This window comes from Aedes albopictus, chromosome 2, assembly GCF_035046485.1.
Source record: "Aedes albopictus strain Foshan chromosome 2, AalbF5, whole genome shotgun sequence".
NCBI lineage: Eukaryota > Metazoa > Arthropoda > Insecta > Diptera > Culicidae > Aedes > Aedes albopictus.
This window is the reverse complement of record NC_085137.1, coordinates 23,990,422-24,015,643: the sequence shown is the minus strand read 5'-3', so window position 1 is coordinate 24,015,643 and position 25,222 is coordinate 23,990,422. Positions and strand designations below refer to the sequence as shown.

The 25,222-nt window shown below is 37.6% G+C and overlaps 1 protein-coding gene across 1 annotated transcript in view; it reads right to left on the bottom strand.

Annotated features, from left to right (window-relative positions):
* Positions 1 to 25,222, bottom strand: part of LOC109429628 (klarsicht protein) — an 833,281-nt gene that overhangs the window by 405,719 nt on the left and 402,340 nt on the right. The window lies entirely within an intron of this gene.

Sequence of the window (25,222 nt, the reverse complement as noted above, 5' to 3'; positions counted from 1 at the left end):
AACCTGGAATCGAACTGGGAACGTCAAGGTTGGCGAGTGCGTGCTTTACACATTCGCCCATCGACGCTTCTGAAGTTGAAGTGTTTTTCAGCAATGGTGTTTCATAACACATCTTATGATTTTCATACGATGCTTCTTATGAGATTTTTCATACGACAAGTCTTATGGATTTCGCTTTTCAATGTATGAAAAGCATACGAGAACTATGAAGTGATGAAAAAAAAATTACTGATTTATAAGATGTAAACTAGGAAAAACATACGAACAGTAACTTCAGTGTACGTTTCGATCGCATTTAGGGATCGCGTCAGGGACTCTAAAATTGGTTATTTATTTTATTTGATGTTTGAACATAATTAGAATAACATTTTTATTACCAGTTCTCACATTCTTCGTTCAGTGTGTCCTGTTGAACACTGGTGTTGGCGAGTGACGAGATAGCGAATCAGAAAGCGCAAAGACAGCGAGATACAAATTTGGTTATTTATCAGCGTCAAGGTTACTGAAACGTTGATGGCTCACGGCACTGGTTGAAATTCTTCCGAACCGACAATTTAAATCGCTTTATTCGGTGTAAAAATGATTAAGTTAGCGTAGGTTAGATCTGGTCTCAATTAAAGAAGTCACACGTAAGTGGATTACTACCTTCAGTCATTTTTTATTCTTATCATGCGCTGTTCGCCTTTTGAGAACTCACAAACCTTACTTGGTTTAATGTCACATTCAATTTCAGTCGAGAAGAAACCCATAGGGAAAAAAAACCTTAGAAAATACTTGTCAAGCTGCTGTTGAAATCGAACGTGGTCGGAAGGGTAGAGCGGAACGGTGGTGGAATCTCACGCAACAAGTTTTCTTTCTCATTCATTGCTGGACCTAGGGCCACGAATGGTTTTCATTTTCCACGGTTGCGACTGGGCTGCGAAGCAGTCTCGTTTCTCAACAGCATTTTTGCGGCGGCAGTGGTGACTGCGTCGGCAGTACCAGAATCGCCAAGGTAGATGCGAAGAAAAACTAATTTCTCGCTCGAGACAGATTAGCAGCAGCAGCCAGCGCAGAGGAAATTAAACCGCGTCCGAATAAGGTGATGGCAGGTTTCCTCCATTGAACGGGTTTGGCTTCGGCATGATCATAAGAAATATGTACGGCCGAGTAAGGAAAACCATCAGATTAGACGTGGGATTCTGCCAGGTTTATGCGAAGCAGCAGTCGTGCAAAAGGGTCAAGCTGGTTGACTTTTGAGATTAGAATCGAATTGCTTAACGCCCAGTTTATTATACACGGTGTTGGTAGTATTTTAAGTGTTTTGTCTAAAAAAAAACTGTTTCACGGCTAACGGTCTTCTATCTTTTGAAATTTACCATGAAGAGAATCTGGAATTTTGAAATTGTTCGCATCGTACCTCTGATTGTTAACGCGTGGCGAAGATGTCTCCTTTTTTTATAATATTGTTATGTTGTAGTAAACGATTCATACGAAACACTTTCAGTGAGAAGAATGATTGAAAATGAGAAATGATCAAATGTCTGTCTGTATGTGTTCTAATTTTTGTATGTGCACCACATTCAACAGAACAGAAACGCATTTGTCTTGAAACTGTATCCTTTCTGTAAAATCTGCTTTTACGCTAACATTTTGCATTGATTTCAAAACGGCACACCTCCCAGTTGTATCAACATTTCCCAAATGTCGTAAAGCTCGACAAGCAATCACTCGCGCGAATGACAACTGAAACATACCAATTTTCAGCCGAAAAGGTTAACCACCTTTTGAAAATCGATCCACTTCAAACATCACGGACTGACACAATCGAAACACGAACCGTTTGGAAACGGGCGCTATACCTATAGCACTGCTGTGTCCGGTCTTTTATCGCGTGATTCCAACCAGCTGGCTGGCACTGGCAATGGAAAATACCCCTTCAAAAGCCCCAATGGAAATGAAATAACCCAGATACGTTGGCGTTGTTGATGGGAGACGCGAAGGTGCTACGACCCTTTAGAGAGTCACTAATCGCGCGCGCGGAGGTAATAAAATCAAATTACAGTCCTTCTGGTTCAGGAGCAGTTGGCTGAACGGGACTTGCCCTTTTTTCTTGCTCTTATAGAGGAGAGCTTTCCATCCATCAACACGTTTTCGTTATCAGCGCGAAGTGTATTGCGAACTGACCGAGCAGAGAGCAAACGAAGGTGTGGTTTTCTGTCCTACCGAGGAAAAGCGCAAAACGGTAGCCACGAGAGAGAGAGACTGCTGCAATGCAGTGCCAGTGGACGGAAGGGCACTAATTTCCAATCAATGTGTCTACGGGGTACGCTTGCAGAAATAGGAACGTGAAAATGAGGTTACATTTTTGCACGTGATTCGTGATTGGACTTTTTGCTCTGTTGGTGAAGGGATTGGAAAGTGTATGGTTAGTTTGGTTATCTTATTTGTACGAACTGCGAAATTTTCTTCAATTATTCAGCCATTTCATAGAAAAACGATACAGTGCAACTAATATTGTCGTGAAACTCGGTGGGTTCATGATTCTCCGCAAATAATTAGAACCATATTTTTTTTTATTTCGTCATTAGGGTGACCAATAGGGTGGCCCACACTTATATGAAAAACAAAAATTTCGAAAAATGCCAAGTCTTACCTCCTCAATCAGTTGTTTTGGACTCCCAGAAGCTACGTTCAAAATTTGAGCATAATCGGTTGAGCCTAAGGGGGCGCTCAAAACGCTTGAATTTTGTATGGGAAAACTTTGGTCACTAAGGTGGACCAATTTTTAGACAGGGTGGTCGAAAAAATCAATTAAAAAATTTCAAAAAATCATAACTTTTGAACCAGTTGACCAATTTTAAACTTCCTTTTTTATGAAAGAAATTGAATTGTAGTTTTAAGAAAAAATACGATGAAGGGGCCAACTTGTGTTTGGGTTAAAAACTATGCAATTTTTTTTTTTCACGTTTTCATAGTCTCGGGACCCAAGCAGTACCCTGGTTTTATATTTTTATCAGAAAATTCTGGAAATTTGGCGAAACATATAAAAAATCAAAGATGAATATTTTTTAGTTTTTGAGATATGATTTTTTGAATATAGATAGTCATATATTTTAATGCTAGCTGCTCTAAAATTTCCTGACATTGCAAATTCTTATAAAACTATGCCCTGTATTGCTTTTTTAACTGATTCCTGATGTTTTGGTATCCATAGTTTTATAAGGATTTAAAAAACAATCAAACTAAAAAAAATTGGTATGGGAAAATTTGGCCTTTTATTTTATACAATTCAATAGCTTTCAAACAAAAAAAAAATTAAATCTCAAAAGTTAGGATTTTAAGAAAAAAATAGCTTTTTAGGACCACTTTATCAGAAAATTGGTCACCCTGTTGACGAAATAAATAAAAAACGGGTCTAATTATTTTCGAAGAACTACGAACCCACCTAGTTGCACGACAAACGGAGTTGTACTATATCGTTTTTCTATGGAATGGCTGCATTATCCTGTGAGTAATGTTGCTTATTAATGCTTATTAGGTGATTTGAGATAAGTACATGCAAACATTATATGAAATGAGAGAATAACGTATGCAAAATGCTAGGACAGTTTTGGCTCCGTTATGCTTAATGGCGCCTGAGCCATTGCCTACCTTTAGGTGTTATTCGCGAATTGGAGCTTTTTATCCCAAAATAGTTCAAAAAGTACATAGCTTATAAGAATTTGGACAGCACATTCGAAATCAGGGACCCCGAATTTAGTAAGCAAGGATATTATCAACACAAACAAACATTGATCACTGAGATGATCAATGTTACCCCAAATCAACAAAATCAAAAACTAGATGGAAATGCCTATTTAAACATGTTTTTAAGTTTCGCAACACTTTTTCAAGTAGCTTAACACATACTTAGAGGGCCAGTACTTGTTTTAAAATTATAAAACATGCAACGTTTTCTTAAACGAGAAAAAATATCAAGAATGGTTAAAAATTTTGATCAATGTTAGCCCGGATTACGGTACCTCGAGATAATTATAAACACTTGAGGTAAATAAAACAAACTATAGAATGAATAAAGATGTCAAGCAAATTACTTACAATATAAAAAGCAAAGTTTATGCGGATGACGTTCCACTTACCTGAAAATAGAAAAAAAAAACAATAATTAGATATTTTGTTTTGTTTATTTAGATAAGAGTTTTGAGTGAAATGGTGTCATCGAGGTTACTTCAAATTACTCACTGAGTAACCACCTCATGAGATATAAAAAGAACTCAAACTCCCAGTATGAGCACCATTAAAAATCTAGGAAAAATAACCTCCTTTGTGTTTTTCTTTTTGCATGCATGCAAGAAAAGAGCTTCGTAGTAAAATGAGGAATTGTTTCCACCATACAACTTGCAGAAAAAAATAGCCATTGTGAGTATTCTAACTCCCATTTATATTTGTGTTAAAAATCAGCAATATTTTTGGGTGGGCGGAAATTTCACGAAATTATTTGCGTCTCCATAAATATAAGAAAAGTGACCTGTGCCTTTTTTTAATTTCCTATTTTTTAAACCTCACTCATAAAAAAAACATGTGGTATTGGAACTTCTTTCAAGGATATCTTCAGAGATCGTTTGAAATAAAATTGCCAATTATTGTTGCACGGTTAAAAACTCGCCAATTTTTTAATACTCCAAGCTTTTATTGTGAGGTGAGCAACAATTTTCAAGTTTTTTTTACCGTGCAACAATTGGTGATTTTCCCTATGAAAGATACAGTATCGGACAATAAAAATGCACCAAAGCCGTTTTTCCATACAATCTAGTCCACTTTCGTTAGCCATATCTCAATTATTTCTCAACCGATTGTTTTCGGCCTTTCTGTGACGAACTACAAAACATTTCAATTTTTGAAAACAATTGAAAAAATTCGGTGCTAACTATTGATAGAAAAGTTACAGATAGGTTGAATTTTGACAATAAAAATGCACCAAGACAAAATATTTTTTAGCAAAAAATGCTGAAGTCAAATCATGTTGGTCTCTTCAGCAAATTTACTCATCACCACACAAGAAACATATTTGCCGAAGACACCATAATGATATGACGTGACCATGTTTTTCTATAGCATTTTTTGTCTTGGTGCATTTTTATTGTCAAAATTCAACCTATCTGTAACTTTTGCATCATGTTTTGTAGTTCGTCACAGAAAGGCCGGAAACAATCGGTTGAGAAATAACTGAGATATGACAATCCAAAGTTGACTAGTTTGTATGGGAAAACGGCTTTGGTGCATTTTTATTGTCCGATACTGTACATCCGGAAATTTCCCTCAGGGATTTTTTACAGTTCCAGGAATTAATTTAGATGTTTCCCAAGCTATTCCTCTCTATTCCTCTGAAATTTCTCAAAATATTTTGGAAAATTTACCATGTCATTAACAGTTTCAGAAATTCCTAATTAAATTTATTCAGAATTCCTTTCTGATTCCTTAAGATTTTTTTTTTTCAGAGATTCCACCAGGAATTTATCGAAGGGTTTATTTAGAAAACCATCCAATTATATCTTCAGAAATTCTTCCTTGGGTTTCAGTAGGAAAATCTCCATGTATTTCTTAAGAAACTTCTCCGGCAATCCCAACCAAAATCTTCCAGAGAAGATTTTAAGAAATTTTGCAAGGAATGTCATCGTAGTTTTCTATGAAAATATCATCATGAACTCTTCCAGAGATTCTTTCAGGAAACATATACAGGGGCTGCCAAAATGTTTGGGACAGGCAACAAATATTTTTCTCTCACAAAAAAGTTCAACATACTGACACTTTCATAGAGTGCATCAAAAATTCTCATTTTTTTACTGTTTGTCAACCTACTATATGTGCATCATTGGTAAAAATTTTGGCTGGATTGATTAATCTTCCGCGAAGCTAGAATCGTTTTCGTAAACCACTATTTGTCATTTAGTCTTTGTTTTCTCGGTTTTAATTGAAAATCAAAATCCGTTCCACTGGATTTTTTTCTAAAATTGCCCCATAGCTTTCTTTGCAAATTCCTCCAGTGCTCCTTTTAGGAAATTTTACATATCAATAACGCTCTATATAAGCATCAGTTTAATTACTGGATCTTTTTGGGAATTCTCTCAAGAACTCCTTAATCAACTTTTCTAGGAATTTCACCAACGTTTTCTCGAGAAGTTTCACCAGGAAGTTCTACATCAATTCCTCCTGGGATTTTTTCAAGAATTTCCCTAGAATTTCTTCAGATATTTAACTAGAAGATCATGCAAGAGTACATCCTGAGATATCTACAGGCTGGTACTGAAGATTTCTTCAGAAAGTCCTTCAAGGACTAATATAAAAAAAATTTAGCTCGGATACTTTCAAAACTATTTTCCGAGACTTTTTCAAAAATTTAGGTATTTATTCAGACTTCTTCAAAAGTTTTTCCACGGAGATTTTTTTTCAGAAATAAATCTAAACTTTTTTTTATCCTGCAGAGATTCTTTCATAAATTCCTCTAAGGGTTGCTCCAAAAATTCCTTTAGAAATTCTTTCAGAGATTTCAACAGAAACTCCTACAAGGATTTGTTTTAAAAATTGCTCCAGATATTCCGCCAGATATTTTACGAAGTTTATCCATAAATAGTACAAACATTGCTGGGATAATACTCAAGAGAAACTCAAGATATTCCTTCAACCCTTAAATAAATATTGATGATGATTCCCAGAAGCAATTCTTGAACATTTTCTGGAGAGATTCCTGGCCAAAAATTCATAAAACAATTTTTATGTTATCTGTGGAGGAATCTCAGAATAAATGCCTGAGAGAAAACCTGTAGAAATATCTTTCATTTCTAGAAAAAAAAACTTCTGGAAGAACTCTGGAAGTAATTCCAAGGTAAAATTGCCTGAGTAATTACTGAAGCGATTTCCAATGAATTCCTGAAGATGTCCGTAGATTAATTTCTGTGGATATAATTCTAAAAATGTCTACAGGAATTGTAGGCAATGGTACCGGCGGAATTCCCAAATAAATTCCTCGATTATTTTTGAGGATTTTTTTTATCTCTGAAGGGATTACGAAATAATAATAATAAACAGTTTAGAGATTAGTACTCTAAAGACGTATCTGTTGGAAATCCTGCAGAAACAAAAAAAGAAATCTCGAAGGAATACTGCAGAGATCCATTGAAGAAATTTCTAAAAAAAACGAACTTTTCATGCAATCTTTGAAAGGATTCCTGGAAGAACCGGAGAGCCCGCTGCCAGCATTCATGGAATTCCTGAAAATAATCTTTAAAAATGCCAAGGAATACGTAACAGAATTTTTTTTGCCAGAATTGTTCCTTGGCATCAACATTTCCGGAAAAAAAATTATAATGTATTCCTTGGCATTTTTAAAGAAATTTTTCAAGAATTGTTGAATCTTTGTAGAAATTCTTGGAACATTACCGGAAAATTTTTAAAAGAATACCTGAACAAATCCTAAGCAATTCCTACTGGAGGAATGCCTAGAAGAAGAAGAAGAAGAAGAAGAAGAAGAAGAAGAAGAAGAAGAAGAAGAAGAAGAAGAAGAAGAAGAAGAAGAAGAAGAAGAAGAAGAAGAAGAAGAAGAAGAAGAAGAAGAAGAAGAAGAAGAAGAAGAAGAAGAATGCCTTCTGGAGAAACGCTTGAGGGACTTCCAGGAGAATCTATTGAGAATTTTCTTGAGGAATTGCTAAATAAATGCGGGAGAGAATCTCTGAGCATATGAAGTAACACCCGAAGGAACCTATAAAAAAATTCCAACTATAATTTCTGAAATTTTGAATTTCTAATGGAAAACCGTAGATGACTTTCTGAAAAACTCTCCGAATTCCTATAAGAAACGTCTCCAAGGATGGGAACACTCACTTCCAAAGAGTTACACTCCCTTGCTATTTAGTCACCTCAGAAGCCTGCAATCAGAAAAATATGTATGGGCGACTTTTGCCTTGTGTTTTGGTCTAAAAATATGCCGAATGCATGTGCGACCCCTACTCTATTCGGCAAACTTTTAGACAAAATCTCAAGGCAAAAGTCGTCCATATATCGATTCTTGATTGCACGCTTCCTAGCTGAGTATATAGCAAGTGAGTGTAACTCTTTGCAAGTGATTATTCTCATCCCTGCCTGAAACTTCATCTTTTGAAGAAATCTTTGGAGAAAATCCTAGTAGAATTGCTTAGAAATCAGAAATGCTCTAAAAGAATTCCGGGAGAAGTCCAAAAAACTCGTATTTGTTCATAATATTCCTGAAGAAATACATACACGGACTTTTGTAGCAATCCTTGAAGTAACTTCCTAAAGAATCACTGAAGGAATCCCAGGAAGATTTTTTTCAAAGAAACCCACGGACAAGTTTCAAGATGAATCTTTTGAGGTTTTTTTTAGATAGTCCTGAAGATGACCCATGGAATATTTATGGAAGAATTCCTCAAAGAATTCCTGGACGAATTCTTGGAAATGTTAAAAAAAATACACGGCTGAAAATTCTTTCTAAAGAGATACTTGGAGGAATTTTCGTTCGAGGAAATCCTCTAAGAATCCTCTCTATGAATATTCCGGAAAAGTTTTGATAAATCCTGGAAAAAATCCTAAAGGAATCTCTGGCGGGGTGCATCGGAGGGAGTACAATCTGAAAGCTTTCTTGGAGGAATCTTTAGATCAATTGTTACTGAAATCATAAAAGAAAATTTCTCCAAAAATACCCCTTCCACGATCAACTCTGATTTTACCATGACAGTACTGATATACACTGATTAAACGAAAAAGATTAAAAACAACTGAGTAAATGTAACCTAGCTTTATCAGTGATCTTATCTACTATCGAGCTTGTTGAGCTATATGTCAATTACTGAAATTCTGTATTGTTCGAAATAAAAGTAATAATAAGTAATTTTGCAAAAATAAAGATTAACACCATTATGTGATTGAACAATTCGAAACTGCAACAATGGTTTTGATAAACCATAATGCAACCGCAAACCTCTTGGTTTACCAACCACTGACAGGCGGCGATGGGCCCGTATCTGACCTCCACTTCAGGAAAAGGGAACAGCAAACAGAAAATCACCTAGATGAAGGTTCTAAGTGAATGCAAACAGCCAACCAACCAACAACAATGATGCTTGGCTCTTGGCATCAACGGGGTTCCTCCCGTTGAACCCCGTCGTTGCTGTTGAGAGGATCATGTTCCATCTCTCTCGTAGCGGTGCGGTGGTTTCGATTCGGTCCAATACCGAGTAGCATTCAGACAGAGCCAAGCCCCCGTGCGTGCTTGCCCTGGCGGTCATCGAGCAGAATTCAACAAGTACTGTCTAATGAAGTTTCTCGAATGAGCTTGTAAGCGATCCCACCGGCGGCGACGGTAGTTTCGTTAGGGTGGATAGTATGTAAGGTAAGGTTGTATTCATAATTCTCATAAAAAATGACAAAAGAAAATAGAAATCTAAAACACAACGTTCGATTTACTAATTTTATCAAAGCCTATTGACTGTTGCATTTAAATTGTTTAACATTGAATATAAAACATTGTATGTTTGAGTTTGCACGGACATACACACAAACATACATGTTGGAGGTCTCTTCGTGCTCCCAATCGTCGTCGGCAGTGTGGTGCTATCCCGCAGGGGTCTTCACCCGGCGCGGCGATGTGCACTGACTTTTGACAGGTGTAATAATAGCAGCAGGAGCAGGTCGTGATCTTGGATTTTGCAGGTCCCTCGCTCGTGAGAGAGAACTTTCCGATCTTTAGGCAAATTGGTAATTGCAGAGGTAACAGGAAGCCTAAGCGGGGCAAATTTTCCTCCGAACGGAGAAAAGTTTACACTCCCGTAAGGTGGGATGTTCGTCGTGACAGTTGAATTATTTTGGATTGTTGATCCAATTAAATGTTACGTCGAGGGGTGGTTACATCCAACACGCGCTGTAAAACAAGCACACGACGATTGCAAGTTCCATTTTTCCTAGCGTTTGGGAAGGGTCTCTTCGAGCTCGGTCTGTGGTGGTTCGTTTCAATCACTGCCATGTCGTCGAGGCAATTTTCCCCTAACTGCACCATTCGAGGCAGTCGAGTGTGTGACCAACCCACTTTGCGCAGAGAAAAATAAAAACGCGAACGACAACTTGAGGTGGTTGTTACTGCACTGTGGTCGACGGTGATGAAGGTTTCTCATAAGCGGATTAGGAACCCTTCGTCAGCGTCAGTTGGTTCCATTTCAACTGAGCGTAATTACCTCAAACCCTCGAAACGAGAGCCAGTGCACGGTGGCTCATGAGAAATTATAAATATTTGCAACATTCTTCCCTCGCCGAGAAGAGGTCTTGAAGGCTCTCGCGCCGCTGTCCAGCAGCAACATCTGTGCAGTACGTGTTTGTCCAAGCCATTGCATTGCAACAACACAGCAGCGGCGATTGGACGAATATTACATCTGACACTGAGTGGACGGGAATCGTTTGCTGATCTGTAAGTTGTGTTGAAAGCCCTCTTTTCTAAGACAGGCAGTAAAAGGGGGAAATATGCCAGGCTAAGTGCGTGCCTCAATGCGAAAATGTATTGCGTACTGCCATAATAGATGCGGAGGGTCGATTTCACTTATATGTGGTAAAAACCGTTTTAGATCAAAATAACTACAATTATCTTTCTCGTTAAGATACACATGCATTGGTGAGCTCGTTTTATAATACTATTGTTTATCTGAATTTTGTATAAAACGAAAACAGCCAACAACTATAAAAAATTACAATCTTTGTTTATTTTTGAAATCTTCCTCAACTTTTAACCATCTACCCAAGGAACAATTCTAACCAGTTTTATGTGTGGTATCTTATAATATATGTGAAGCATAGCTTAACCATGTAAAGTTTATTATAGTTTCAGCTAAAACCAATTACTCTTCAACGATTTTTGGTTTTAAAGATCCCCGAACGAAGAATATCTACAGTGCGGAACAATTACATATCGTTGTCTCTCATTATCGTCTTAATATTGATCGGTCTATTGTAGCTTAGCTTAGCTGACTGCACATATCTATGGTTGCTACTTCGTGATTGACCCGAACCAATGATAGTTGCACAATGAATCAACTGAACGATTGACTGGGAGTGGTCAACAATTCTCACTGTGCACGCTTCTGAGGCTCTCTTTAACGGTACAATAACGGCGCCGGCCACGTCCTTGCAGTCAGGTTGGAAGAAGGAAGGAATATTAGTAACAACCTTTGTTTTGTGAAAGTTGGTGAAAGTTAGTAGGGAAGGTATCGTTGGGTCTGGATTCACTTTGATAAGTGATATGACCTTTTGACATTTAACCACATCATGCAGAATATCGCGCTATTGATCGCTTCACGCGGAAAGCAAACAATCGACCACCCGCTTCAGGTGGTCGTCCAATATCTACTACACATAACGCGACAAAATATGTAATATGACGCGTTATAGTTCGCTTTGTACGGGAAGTAAACACTCGATCACCCGCTCATTATTTATTCATCAAAAACAAAAACGCACAACGCCATGTTTGACGGCAAAAACCTTCAGACTGAACTGACGCGAAATACGTACGAATCGTCTCATAAAATAACGGCTCAGGAATGTTTTGGCTTACTTTAATATTGATCGGTCTATTGTAGTGCTGTTACACATCACGAATTTCACGTTACTTTGACACATGACACATGACACATGCACTAGATTTACATGCACTGTACGTGTTTGGCAGACTTTGTGGGGTTAAACACATCAAAGCGTGATTTTCCGCACAGTTTTCACGATCCTTCTGTGACTAGCACCGCTTATTAATGATTATAAGGTCCAAAAATGACCCTTAATCATAATGACTGCTCTTCCCGTTTCTGTAGATTTTTGGCACTACATCCGTAGTCTTATAGTATATCAAATCGCATAATCACAAAATCTCAAAATTGCATAAGTTAGAATAGTTCAAGCCTAACTTTACCAAACACCGTATCTAACAAAATCCACGAACGGAGAAAATCGAAGAGGAAGTTCGCTGTTCCCATAGCACCTCATACATCGAGCATTTTAGGAACGTGAAAAATCCGGGAATTTTTTCAGAAATCATCCCAAAAGGTGAGTGATACAAGTAGTCCTTAATGAAATTTAGCGCCTCAAGTGAAAATCTCTTATTTGTTTACATATGTTACATACGGTGTTTGGTAAAGTTAGGCTTGAGTTTATGTTAACATAATGCTAACATAAACTATTCTAACTTATGCGATTTTGTATCCACACTTTAACAAGTTCATTTTTACATTTATGCGGCTGCATTCGTATTTCTATGTGAGTTAAAATGACAATATACGAAAAGTACCAAGGGAAGTCGTACAATCATCGCAATACGCAATTTCGCGAATTCATTTAACGAGTTCGTTCACACGCTTTTGCATGGAAGTAAAATTCATCGCAATAAAACATCACAATATCGTTTATTACGATGTAGTCAAAATATATAAAAAAATATACAAAAGTTGATTTCATAGGACTTTATCACATACATCGCAAAAAGTACAAAAAATAACATATGCGATGAAATTTGTCCTTACGCCATACATATACGCGATAGTAATTTAAAACACTTCATACGATCTACTGCGCGTATCCTTATACGATATTTGGTTGACTGGATTTCTCTTTTTGTGACTCTTCCAGCGATTTTTCAATAAAGGTTGGCCACTCGAAACCGTACATAGATTTCCTAACCTTTTCAAGTCATCTTGGTTTCCTTGTGACATTAAAACTCCCAAGGTTCAATCAAATTGGGAATTGGAATTTTGTTTATTCGTGCGAAATCTAAATAATTGGAATAATTCCGAAATGAACTTAAAATAAAAAAAACAGCTCCCGAAACAATTTCCTGCGGAATAAGTGTGGGATTTCTGGCAAAATATAGCACGGTATAAGTTTTTATTTTATAAAAGCTTTTAAAAATTTACGTATTTCCGACAGTCTCTTTGTCATGGTAGGTCTGTTCAAACCTGTTCAACTCAAAGTTGGCGTCAAACCTTTCCCAGCCATGCTGAATTGTACTGTACAACCAAGTTTCAGGCAATTTGACTGTCAAAACCGAAGAGAACAAACCTGCTGGTAATACCCAAAGTCACTCTATTAGATGGAGAATTCGTTAGGAAATTTTTATCGAAATTCCCGGAATGAATTTCCAATGCAATTTTGTGGAGTCGATCATTTTGGTAAATATCGTCAAAAATAATTTTAAATTTTATTTTTCTAAATCTGGAGATTTTCAATGAAAATCTCTTGTTCATCAGAAGTTTATTCAGGCAAAAATCTACTATTTATTTATTTGCCGTCTTTAGTTACAAAAACTACACAGACCGATACTTAATCATATTTTTAAACTCTATTCTACTAACATTAAAATCAAATTCGTCATAAACAGCATTAAATAATTCACAAGACCTGTCCAGAGGATTGTAACGTCCATAATCAGTCCGGGAATCCATAACAGGCCATCAAGGCGAAGTTGTCGGTTGGGTGCACGGAAACTGATTCTTTGGAGCAAGCAGCTACAGTCGATGCGGTTGGTCAGCATGTCAAAAATAAACATTCTCCGCAGAAAAGTTTGTCGTTCCGTTAGAATCTGCAGTCCAATTAGAGCACACCTGTGTTCATACGGAGGTAGGTTTCGGGCATCAATCCAGGGCAGTCGGTGTAATGCAAATCGGACGAACCGTTTCTGAACATTTTCGATTCGTAGTTCGTGAACATTGCGATACGGGGCCCAGATTTGAACTCCATATTCAAGGAAGCTGCGAACCAGCGAAAAATACAATGCTTTTAGGGCGTAGATGTCATCGAAATCATCGGTATTACGGCGCAAGAAGCCAAGCATTGAATTGGCCTTGACAATGGTCTTAGAAATGTGCTCATTGAACTTCAGTTTGCTATCTAGAGTTATTCTAAGGTCCTTAATGGAGTAAACTCTCTGCAGCATCGCAGAGTCCATCGAGTACTCAATCGTATCGGTCACGTCATTTATAAATAGAATGAAAATTAGAGGTCCTAAGAGGCTTCCTTGTGGTACACCAGAACGAATATCAAAAACGTTGGATCTGGTATTGTGGATCTTGACAAAGGCCTTTCTGGAGGACAGATATGAATCAATCCATGAAGGAAGCCCTAGTCGAATCAGTTTTACGACGGCGAGATCGTGTGGAACCTTGTCAAAAGCCTTGGAGAAGTTAACATAAATAGTATCAACTTAATGCCGCTTCTCGATGCTGTTGGTTGCGGTGCTGGTGAATGCCATTAAGTTCGATATGGTTGAACGTTTTTTCACGAATCCATGCTGAAATTTCGATATCTCAGGTTGAACCACTGGGTACACCAAGTCATGTAGTAGACCTTCCAAAACTTTGGCCAAGCAGTTCAGAATCGAGATTGGGCGGTAATTATCAACCACATGAATATTTCCAGACTTGAAAATCGGTGTAATGGACGCGAGTTTCCAGGCATCTGGAAAAATGTCTTCCTTAAGCGAACGGTTGAAAACAAACATGACGGGCGAGGCCAATGATGCTGCGCAGGTTTTAACGAAAGATGGCAGTATACGGTCTGGTCCAGGTCCTTTCGAAGCATCGACTGCACAGAGGGCTTTGTATACGGTATCCAAGCAGAAATCGGACTGTGGCAAACGGATGTTGTAACTAGGCAGCTGGTTGATATACTTCTGCGACGGAAGAGTTTGACTGGACTCAAATACGCTTTTAAAGAAATCAGTAAAAAGTTTTGCGAAAGCAGCATCGGTGGACGAACTCTGATCACCATAGGTGAAACCTGCTGGAGTGCCTGCGGATCGTTTAAGAGTATTTACATACGACCAGAATGACGACGAATTTTCATTGAGATCCGCTTGGAAATTACCTACATATTCAAAAAAATTAAAAAAAAAATATTCCTGAAACTGAACTTCACACAGGCTTTCGTATTCAGCTTCTGCGGTTTTTCAGAGGAACAGTCGCATCTATTATGGATACGGCTGCATCAACAGTTAGCAGATCGAGTAGCTGCGACCAATCCAACGCATCCAATCTCGCGTTCACGAGGTCGAAATCACTACGGGTTGAATTGGGCGATGATTAAAGTTTAGCAAATCGGATGTCAAATTAACACCAGCGGCTTATGATGCGGGTCGACTTTCAGCATAGCAGACGGCGATTCAAATAGTACCATGGAGTCCGCGTCGCTCACAAGAACAAGGTCGAGCAGCTTGCCGTTCTCGTTGGCCCGATCGTTGATTTGTTTGAGCCCTTTAGAAAGCAAAGACTCAACTACGGCTAGTTCTTGGTCGGTAGACGCGTTGATTGGCAAGCACCCATTCACATCCTCATTAAAATCCCAGACTAGATCAGGCAAGTTGTAATCGCCACAATTATCGTATCGCAAGGAGCTGCCATATCAAGAAGCTGTTGTACGGATTCAGCGTGCTTGGTATACTTATCGGGATGGCTTACAGGACGGATATAGACGGAGCAGACGAAAATGGAATGATATGGGAGTATTATTTCCACGGCAGTTTGCTCGAGACTCTCACAGTCTACAAGACGAACAGCTTTACAGCTAAGTTCCGATTATACAGCCGCCACCACGCGAGGATTACGGTCACAGCGGTAAATAGTGTAGTTACTTGCCAGTTCAGCGTTTGCAATATCAGCGTGAAGCCACGTCTCCGTGAACACTATAACGTCGAAATCACAGGAAGACAATTTAAGAAGAAGCGTGCTTGTTTTGGTCCTCAAACCCCGGACGTGTTGGTAGCATAAGGACTGTTCATTAAAGAAAGTGGACATCTGTTTACCTATAGTATAGAGTTAAAACTAAACAAAAAATTGTGAACTTTTGCTCAGTGTATAAAAACATTGTTCACTTTGGCAACACACTCATCTGTTTACCTATAGTATAGAGTTAAAACTAAACAAAAAATTGTGAACTTTTGCTCAGTGTATAAAAACATTGTTCACTTTGGCAACACACTCAAAGAAAACGGAAAAAAGTGAGAAATTACGAGCGATATGTTGGATTAGCTTAGCGACTAGCAGATTAATTCTGCACAAATGGTGTTCCAAAAAGTTGTCGTTTCGAGAACTGGCATACTAGTACACTTCCGGGACCGCAATTTCTCAACGCTGAGCAGGGGACAAAGGTGCTGGATAATGTAGGGAACATCAGAACTGAAAAAATTGGGAAAACATATATGTTGATTGTCACTTATAAAAAATAAACTTATGAATTTGTTCGAAAATAAATATTTTCTATTGAAAAACAGGTGTCCACTTTCTTTAATGAACAGTCCTTATACGGTTAATAGTAGATACGGTTAATAGTATATACGGTGTATACGGTTAATTGATCATGAGGTTGAGCCATGAATTCACTGTGAAACGATCCAAAATGTACAAATTGACTTTCATTAGGATCTCATGTGGCATAACTCAGCTAGCATACATATCACACCCGATTTCACCCTTTCGCCTCTTTGCAGAGCAAAGCTGCTGAGTGTGTTGTGTGCACTAAGTCGTATTGCGAGAGAGTTAATCTCTCTGAACAGTGATGCATGATTAGCAAAGTGAGAGAGTTTACCGTAGAAATGGTGCACTGAGTGGTACCCTGTGTGTGAGTTCTAACGAAGCTACGCGAAACGAATGGGGTTCATGACATCGTGCCATGTTTGTAATGATCCATATGCATCGTTTCGCATACCGCTGTACGTGCCTCTATTTCATGCAGTGTAGGAGATAATCATGACAGTTATATCCATATCATTGGTGATGGTCACAAAACGTGGATGGCGGATGACGTGTGCGTGGTATTTCAAGTCTATTTGGTTCAATATAGCCACTTGTCCCCCATGGACATATTCCACTTGTACTACCAGTACCACATATAGAGTAAAGTGGGGCAAAAGTTCGAGTGGGGCAAGAGTTTCTTTTGAAGTTTTTGAACTCAATTCAAATTATTTCTTCCGGGTGTCAAGGTTGTTCGAAGCCTTTTTGAAAAAGAGTCTTTCACTCCAAAAATTATGAAAATTGATCAATAATTCGAAAAGTTATGACAAAATGTTGGTTTTTGATCAAAAAATTGTAATATGCGATGGTCCTTCCAACGCATGGAATGGGATTGTAATGAAATCGAATTCGATATTTTATTTTGAGGCGTAACTAGGTATATTTTGAAGATGCTTTAGCATGTATAACTTTTTGCAAAAAAGATTTGGAAATCATATTTTACACATAGTGGGGCAAAAGTTCGAATTGTGGGGCAAGAGTTCGAGTCATGTAGCAACTTTAGGTAAAAACCTAAAATTCTGCAAAATGTATATATTATCCCTAAAAATGATGGAATTAGTGAGAAAATTCGATCAAAGTTGAAAAAAAATGTTGTTTCATCTGAATTTGACGGAAAACTGCTAATTTTTGGTGTAGTAAATTTAACCCTGATATGGGTAAAATCCAGATTGAACTTTAAAGTGTATTTCAGTTCCAACATCAAATATTAATTGGTTTTCGGTGTTCAGATCACCAAAGTGTCGAAATAGTGTGCTACGGTTAGTGGAATTCCACAAACACTAGATTCGAACTTTTGCCCCAGTGGTGGGGCAAGAGATCGAATTAGACACACACATACGAAAAGTGTTGTAACTCAAAATTGAAAAGACATTTGGCGTAACTTTGTTCAGCAAATTTTTAGCTAATGGATGGTGGAATCACCACACGGTATTCATTTACTTTTATCTGCTTCGATTTTTTGAAAAAAGTTGAATTTTCAACTAAGGTCGAACTTTTGCCCCACCTTACTCTATAGCACATGGCAACCATCTGGGTCTACCACAATGGACGTACTTGAAGTCTTTCAGTGGGGCAAGTACCGTCAAGGCGCCAATCACCGTGGGGGCTCCATTCACCGTGTGCCTGCGAATATTTTTTCATTATTTCCATATTACGATTGAATGGTATGACAGTTTCCCTTCAATTTCACCAATACAACGCCAATGAATTGTTACCATGTCAAAACGCTTATTAGAAACTTTTTAAAGTACCATTTTAACACTAAAGTGTGTTTACATGAAGCGGTTTTCTGCTCGTTCACTGCATTCATAGTGAAAAAACCAAAACTGCACTAAGGTGAAATCAGCGATAAACTAAATGTAGTAACGTTTTTATTCAACCAAGAAACAATTAAGTTCACATTTTAGGTATGTATTTTGCATTACCGAAGAAAGTTTAACAAGAAAGTACGATTACGTGTACTTTTTAATTGAAACAAAAAGGCACGGTAAATGGGTACCCTAAAAATCAATGGTCTCCATTCACCGTGTCCCATATATCTAGAAAAAATTGAAAATTTGAACATTCGTTTTTCTAATAAAATCTTGCAAGTTATTATTTTAAATGAATAAAAACGAAGAAAATTCACTAAGTTGCGTTGTTTTGATATTTTTTAAATAAAATAGAATAAAATTTCTGACACACGGTGAATGGGTCCCTACTACCACGGTGAATGGTGACCAACCACGGAATCAGGCGACCTTACTACCCTCTACTAATTGTGCTATATCACCATTTTTTTGAAAATTTTTCTACTTTTATGAATATTTCTTCAATTTTAACCTCTAATGAAAGCAATTCACAGCGGCACCAACAATGTTTATAAGATTGGTGTCAAATGACAGCCCTTATTCGCCCCAAATCCTCTTAGATCCACGGTGAATGGTGCCTTGACGGTATGTTTGTTATCTCTCATTAGTTAAATTTGTGAATATTCATGCAATTTAAATTTATGACGAATCATAAATATTCAGAACGCTTTCTCTGAACATAAGTGAACACCTTTTCACCTCTCGAATGAACATTGTGTACATAGGTACCAACAACGTTTATTGTTCTCCCGGTTAACAAATTTAAAAATTGTACGCCCACCGTACCCGGCCAAACGACTTTCTCCAAACCAATATGCAACACATAAGCAACGCTCGTCAACCCCGGCTCGGCAAAACAACAATAACCATAAATCCAGAGCGACTAAATTATAACAACACCACACATTCTTTGCGGTTTTCTCTCCCATCATGCAAGTGAACTACCGCCGCACCCTCTCACAATCGATTGAACCGACCCAACCGAGACCCGGTCAAATAGAGGGGGGGCCGGGATTTGAACCGTCAAATTGGCAGCACATGTTCCGCGCCGCCTGCTGGAACGATTTCCCGGGGCGGCGGCGGGTGTTAATTCGATCCGCATCCGAGCGCGGAAGAATAACATCCAGAATTCTCGGATTTCCCGAAATTTTGGTCACGATCCGAGCGCGGATCGATGATCGTCGGTCGGCTCTCATGGGAAAATGCCCTCGCCGAATCTCACAGAGTATACCACCAGAGGAGCAGACCGTGTGTAAACTATCATTACTCAACGAAACGACCGAGATCGGTTTGGGGATGTTGGAAGATTACTCATTTTCACCGCCATCAGCGCAGTTCGCCGAAGACGGCGATGTGATGCGTGTGAAATGATAAGCGCCAGTCACACGGTGCATATATTGATCAATAGTTGGCCGTTTTATGGATGCATGGAATGTATAATATTGTTCAAAAATAGATTGACATCAATCATTCAACTTTTCCCCTATCTTCCGTTTGATCAACCACACAGCAATATTTCCCCTCCATAGCGCATTTTTCTTCAATTTTCTCTACAATATTTCCCCACCTTCAAAATTGTTACATCAATCCTCTCGAAGAGTGTTCAAACCATGGGTCAAATTATTCCATGGATCAATTGATTGGTTCAATATTTCCCCTCCAGATCAACCTATCATTCTTTCAATGCAGCAGCGCGTGAACGAGAGCGTCATCATTGCAGAGCATTCTGCCGTGTTGCCGTATTTTTTTTAAATTTAAATAAACAGCTATTGAAATATATTATACAAAAAAACTGAATTCAAATGTAATAAATCATCGAACAAAAAAAAACAATTTATGCAGAAGTAATGTAGTAAATTTATGCAAAGTTTATGTAAAGTAATTTATGCAGAGGTAAATGTAATGAACCCAACTATTACAATGCATTAGTGATAATAAACAGTTCACAACATTTTTTGTGTAATCTTCTAACTCGGTTCGTGTCCCACCGAACTTTGCTAAAAATTACTGGTGCACTGGCGGTCTTTAACACCAGTTAATTAATAATTTGCACATTATGGTGGTAACATGCTTAGCTGCGTTACCTATAAATTAGAAATACCCCCTTCTGACATATAACACCCTTCAGTAGTAATTTTGTGTAATGTCGAAATATAAAGGTAATTCAGCAAGACGGCACTGCCGGTGTTTCGAGTCCCATCCCATGGGCTGTCCAAAAACTTTTCGTAATAAAAAAATATGTAAAATGTTTGATTATGTAAAAATGGTTAGAAGAAGAATTAATATGAATAGAAAATTCATTAAAAAAACATAAATAAAAATGTGACAGAAATGCATTGCATACATTATCTTCCGCATTATTGGCTTTGGGATTGGTAGGACTCAAAATCAACCGCACACCCACCGACGACGCATTGATTCAATAAAAGGCTTTGCTTTGCTAGCTGTGCACGTATGATAAGCATGCACGGATACTTGTTTTTTTTTCTCTTTATGCATTAACTTCTCTCATACTGCCGGGAGATTTTCTCTCTGCTCGAGCCTCGGCTTGATCTATCTCTCTGGAAAGGGGTATTTGTCGAAGATATTGGATTGATACTTGGTTTGATCCTCGTGATTTCATCAATAATCCTTGAGAAAGAAATAATTGATGGAATGGTGGAATAAAGGAAACAAGAAAGCGCTGCCAAATAAACATTTTCAAGCACAAGTTGCGCATCGTAAATTTTCATTAGATTATTTAGGAATAATGTTTAATATTTAATATTGGTTCATTATGTTTTATATCACATCTTTAATTCCCACTAACGTATATGCGATTTTCTAGTGCCTTTAGTATAAAATGCTAGAAAACTCAGTATATTTTCGACAGCTTTGTTCTTTTCGTCATGGGGTGTTATCTAGTCTGATAAACTGAAAGTTGGCGTCACATCTTTGCCAGTCAAACTGTTTACAACTAAGTTTCAAGATATTTGGACGACAAAAAACTCTTATGGCAAAGAGAGAAGCACTGCCAATAATACACAAAGTCACTCTCAAGGCATATAATTTAATCATAGTTCAGTAATCAATCTAGCTATAGATAAACCTGTTAATAACGGATAAAGCAAACATTTTCAATTATAGCCGAAACAAACAAATCAATATGGCAGTAACCTCTTATCAGCCTTTGTTTTCCAAACCTCTACTGCTTTAAATATTTACTATGACATTAGCAAAAATCAAAACTTGTTCGAACCTAACTATTATTTATTTATTTATTTATTTTTAACTTTAAATTTTGTAAGAGGGAAAAGCCCCTTTGAGTGATTTCCAAATTTACATGTTGAAGTTCGAACCTAACTGTTAATACTTATTGTTTAAGTTCCATTTTGTATGAAGTATTTTGGTTCACCGGTAGAAGTTCATAACTTGTGTTAGAAATTAAAAAAAAACATCAACCTTCTCAAGAAATTAGGAAAAATAGCATGATGAATTAGTAAATAGATCCACTATTTTCCAATTCATCATACTTATCCGAGAGATTGGGTTCAATATATAAGAGTTTATGAATGCTTACAAAAAATCGAATATGACGTGGTAAATAACCAAAATTATCAAAACATTATTTTTTCATAATCATTAATGGAATTGAATAAGCAAGTGAAATATCGAAATTTGCACTTTTATAATGATCAAGTCTTTATTTTATTTACAATGCAAAAACGTGACACTTTATTTATTTCTAAAAATTTGCTTCCAAAGCATTCCATAAAATTCAATTGAGCTGGCCATCATGAACGCCGTATAACACGCGCTGAATGTTGGTGAATTGCTATCTCTTCCTCACTGATGGAATGGTCTTCGCTCAATCTGCTGACTCTTTTACGCTGCTGGATTGATCGAATAAAACAACTCAAGGGGAAAGTTTGACGGACTTGGATGATCTTGATGGTTTGGTCAAACTGGATGATAGCGGTGGTTGGATCAATCTTTCGGAGGGGAAATATTGAGGATATGATCACCAGCCTCAATCCTCGCTTTTGCAGGTTGGTCAGTATTTACATCAAGATTCAACATTATCATCCATGTTTTCCTCAATAAAAATGCATGCAATACATTTAGCAATATTTCCATCAAATTGTGTTTCTTGATGAAGTTGAAGGAAAGATTGAACCTCTTGGTTGAATCAACTTATTGATAAGTGTAAATGGCACTATATGCTAAGTGCATGCGCTATCTCCCCAGCACGACCCAGCAGCAGCAGCAGCACAGCATGATGCATGATGGTATTTGGTGAGATGAGACAACAACGATCATGAAGCTATTATTATCCTCTCATCATGATATGGTGGTGCAGCAGCAGCAGCAACAGTCGCGCGGCCGGAATGCTGCTGTTGTTTTTGTTTGGGCCTAACAGGCATCATCAAACATAAAATCGGGGGGAGAAAGAGACAAGCAACAAAACAACAAAATGTACGACGTCTTGGACATGTTGAATGTTAGTTTGGGTTTTCGAATTTCGGGGGAATCAGTTTCCATCCTGCGAGGAAACTCTCGGAATTGAACGGATCGGGAAAGTGCATTATACCTAAACTAAATATTTATTTGAGTTCAGCGGACTACACGACTTAAGGCGGTATAAAAAAAGATGCAGCGGTTCTCAAACAGCAGCTATTTATAATCCGTAAAGTGGTCTTGGTTTCTTTAATGCACACAGAATTAAATTGAACAACTTTTTACTGATATTCTTATCGATCGATTCTAGACTATAATGACGCCTGCCATGCACTTTCACACGGCAAACCCAAATCTTGTGGCGAAATCTGATAGATGAAAATAATTATTTTTATGACAAAGTTAACAGAACTATTGATTAAATGTGTTATTAGGGGGATTAGGGGCATAATGGATACCCTAAGCAAATGAGTACGTTAGGCCTGTATAACAGACAAAAACTTAACATATTATCAGTTGGCTTACGACTTTAACTTGTTTCCTACGTATTTCAATCATTTACAGCAGGTGTAATGTCATTATTGTGAAGAAATAATGAACTGTAAACCTTGTATTTTTTAGGGCTGGCAGGAAAGGTACGGGGCATAATGGACACCCCTGCATATTTTATGCTAATTCTTTGGTTACATCGACCAGTTAAGTAATTTGCCTACGTAGATCAATACCATAGATATAATACTCCATCTTAGACGAAATTATCAAAGTTAATCAAACTTTAGGCTAAAATAATCGGATTGCTTTTTTCCAAACTCTCTAAAACGCCTAACAGTATGCAACGCGCGTACATCCATTTGTAATTGCCAGTGTTCATTTCGCCCCGCATCGACTACAACATTAAAATCGCTATTTTGAGTAAATTCTGATCAAAAATATAATACTTCATCCATTGCTAAATCTACGTATACATGTACATAGATAAGGTAACAATTCACTTGTTTTTATGGTGGAAACACTCACTCGTAATACCTTAAATGCTACTGCTTCGAAATTATAAGAATTTCACCATATGAAAAACATATTTCTATTTTAATGATATTTTATTTATTTATTTATTCAATAATACTTGCAGAGTAATGGTTAACCCTTATAAATTTTCTACAATCGGAAAATTCGTTGTTCACACCACATTCTAACAATTACTCATGATTTCAAGATTGAAAACCTATCCATAACAATTACATATACCCTGATCATAGATTCACCGCCATCCTTCATTCAGCCAACTTATGCACTCTGTACGGAATCTTCGTACTGAAGAAATAGATTTAATATTCGTTGGGAGCAGATTCCAAAGGTTGATTGCACGGACAAAGAAGGTATTGCCGTAATGAGCGGTATTATGTTGCATGAGAACAAAGTGTCGAACTCTAGTGCTTCTGAAAGGCTGCAGCTTATCAACAAGGTAACGAGGACCATGATGGATTATTTTAAATAAGGTGACATAACATCGTAAGTTAAAGAATCTATAAAATGTACAACCCAAGAGTTGGTACTTTTGAAAAAAAGAACAATAACTTGATCCTTTGCATTAAAAGTTTAACATAAAAGTCAACGGTTTCGGCAAAAACAGGGGTGTCCATTATGCCCCTAATACCCCTATTATTATTGTATTATAGTTTTATCTTCTTACAGTCACCGCACACAAAATCTTTCTCCCTGTTCGTGCCTTCTGGTTTATCCGCAAGCAATGCTGTTGACGTCGCTAAACTAACGCTAATTACGCTATTAAGGACACACTTGTTAGAAATCCAAAATGGTTGCCACAATGGCCGACTTTGGCACCTACTCACGATTTTAAGCGCACAAATCTCACGAAAAACAAAACCAACGCATTTGATCTTCTTGTTTTAAGCTTATTACAAGTGAGCAAGAGCAAAATAACAAATAACATTGTTGTTGGAACCTTGCTTCTTGCGATTTGTGCATTTGATGTTCTGATGCGCAGTTGAACCGGGATTTCAAGACGTTTGTCCTTAAACGAATCTCACGAATGAGCCAAGATTTGGGTGCATTTAATTTGTAAAGTAGTTATTATTCACATCAAATGTTCAGTTATGGGTTGGTGCGTCACCATGGAGATTATTCCAATATTGAACCTTATGCGCGGAACATTTCTAAAACATCATATGCTTCTATCGTCCGGCCGCTCAAAATTCAAAATTGTTTAAGAGTGAACCTCTAAGAGTTGCTTAGTGATTGGTGCAGAAATTTCTCCAATAATTTCGCAAAGAATTCCCGAACCTTTTTTTATGATTTCAGAAAGAATTCCTCTAAAGAAACCTCCAGGAATTCCTTTCCAATTTTCTTCAGGATTTTTTAAGGTTTTTCCAGGAATTCCGTGAGAAATTTCCCCAAAAGTTATTTATGATCAAACTGATGATAAATCGACTGTTTGGTGAAACTGATTATGTTTGGCTACGCAGTCATTTATTGAACAAACGACGTTCTTTATTTGCCCGACGTTTCGACGGGGTTTGTGTCTTCCTCAGGGGGTAAATATTTGTATCGTTATTTGTCCTACGTTCGGTCTAACTGTAGCTGTCGGGTTTAGCGGTTTTAGGTACA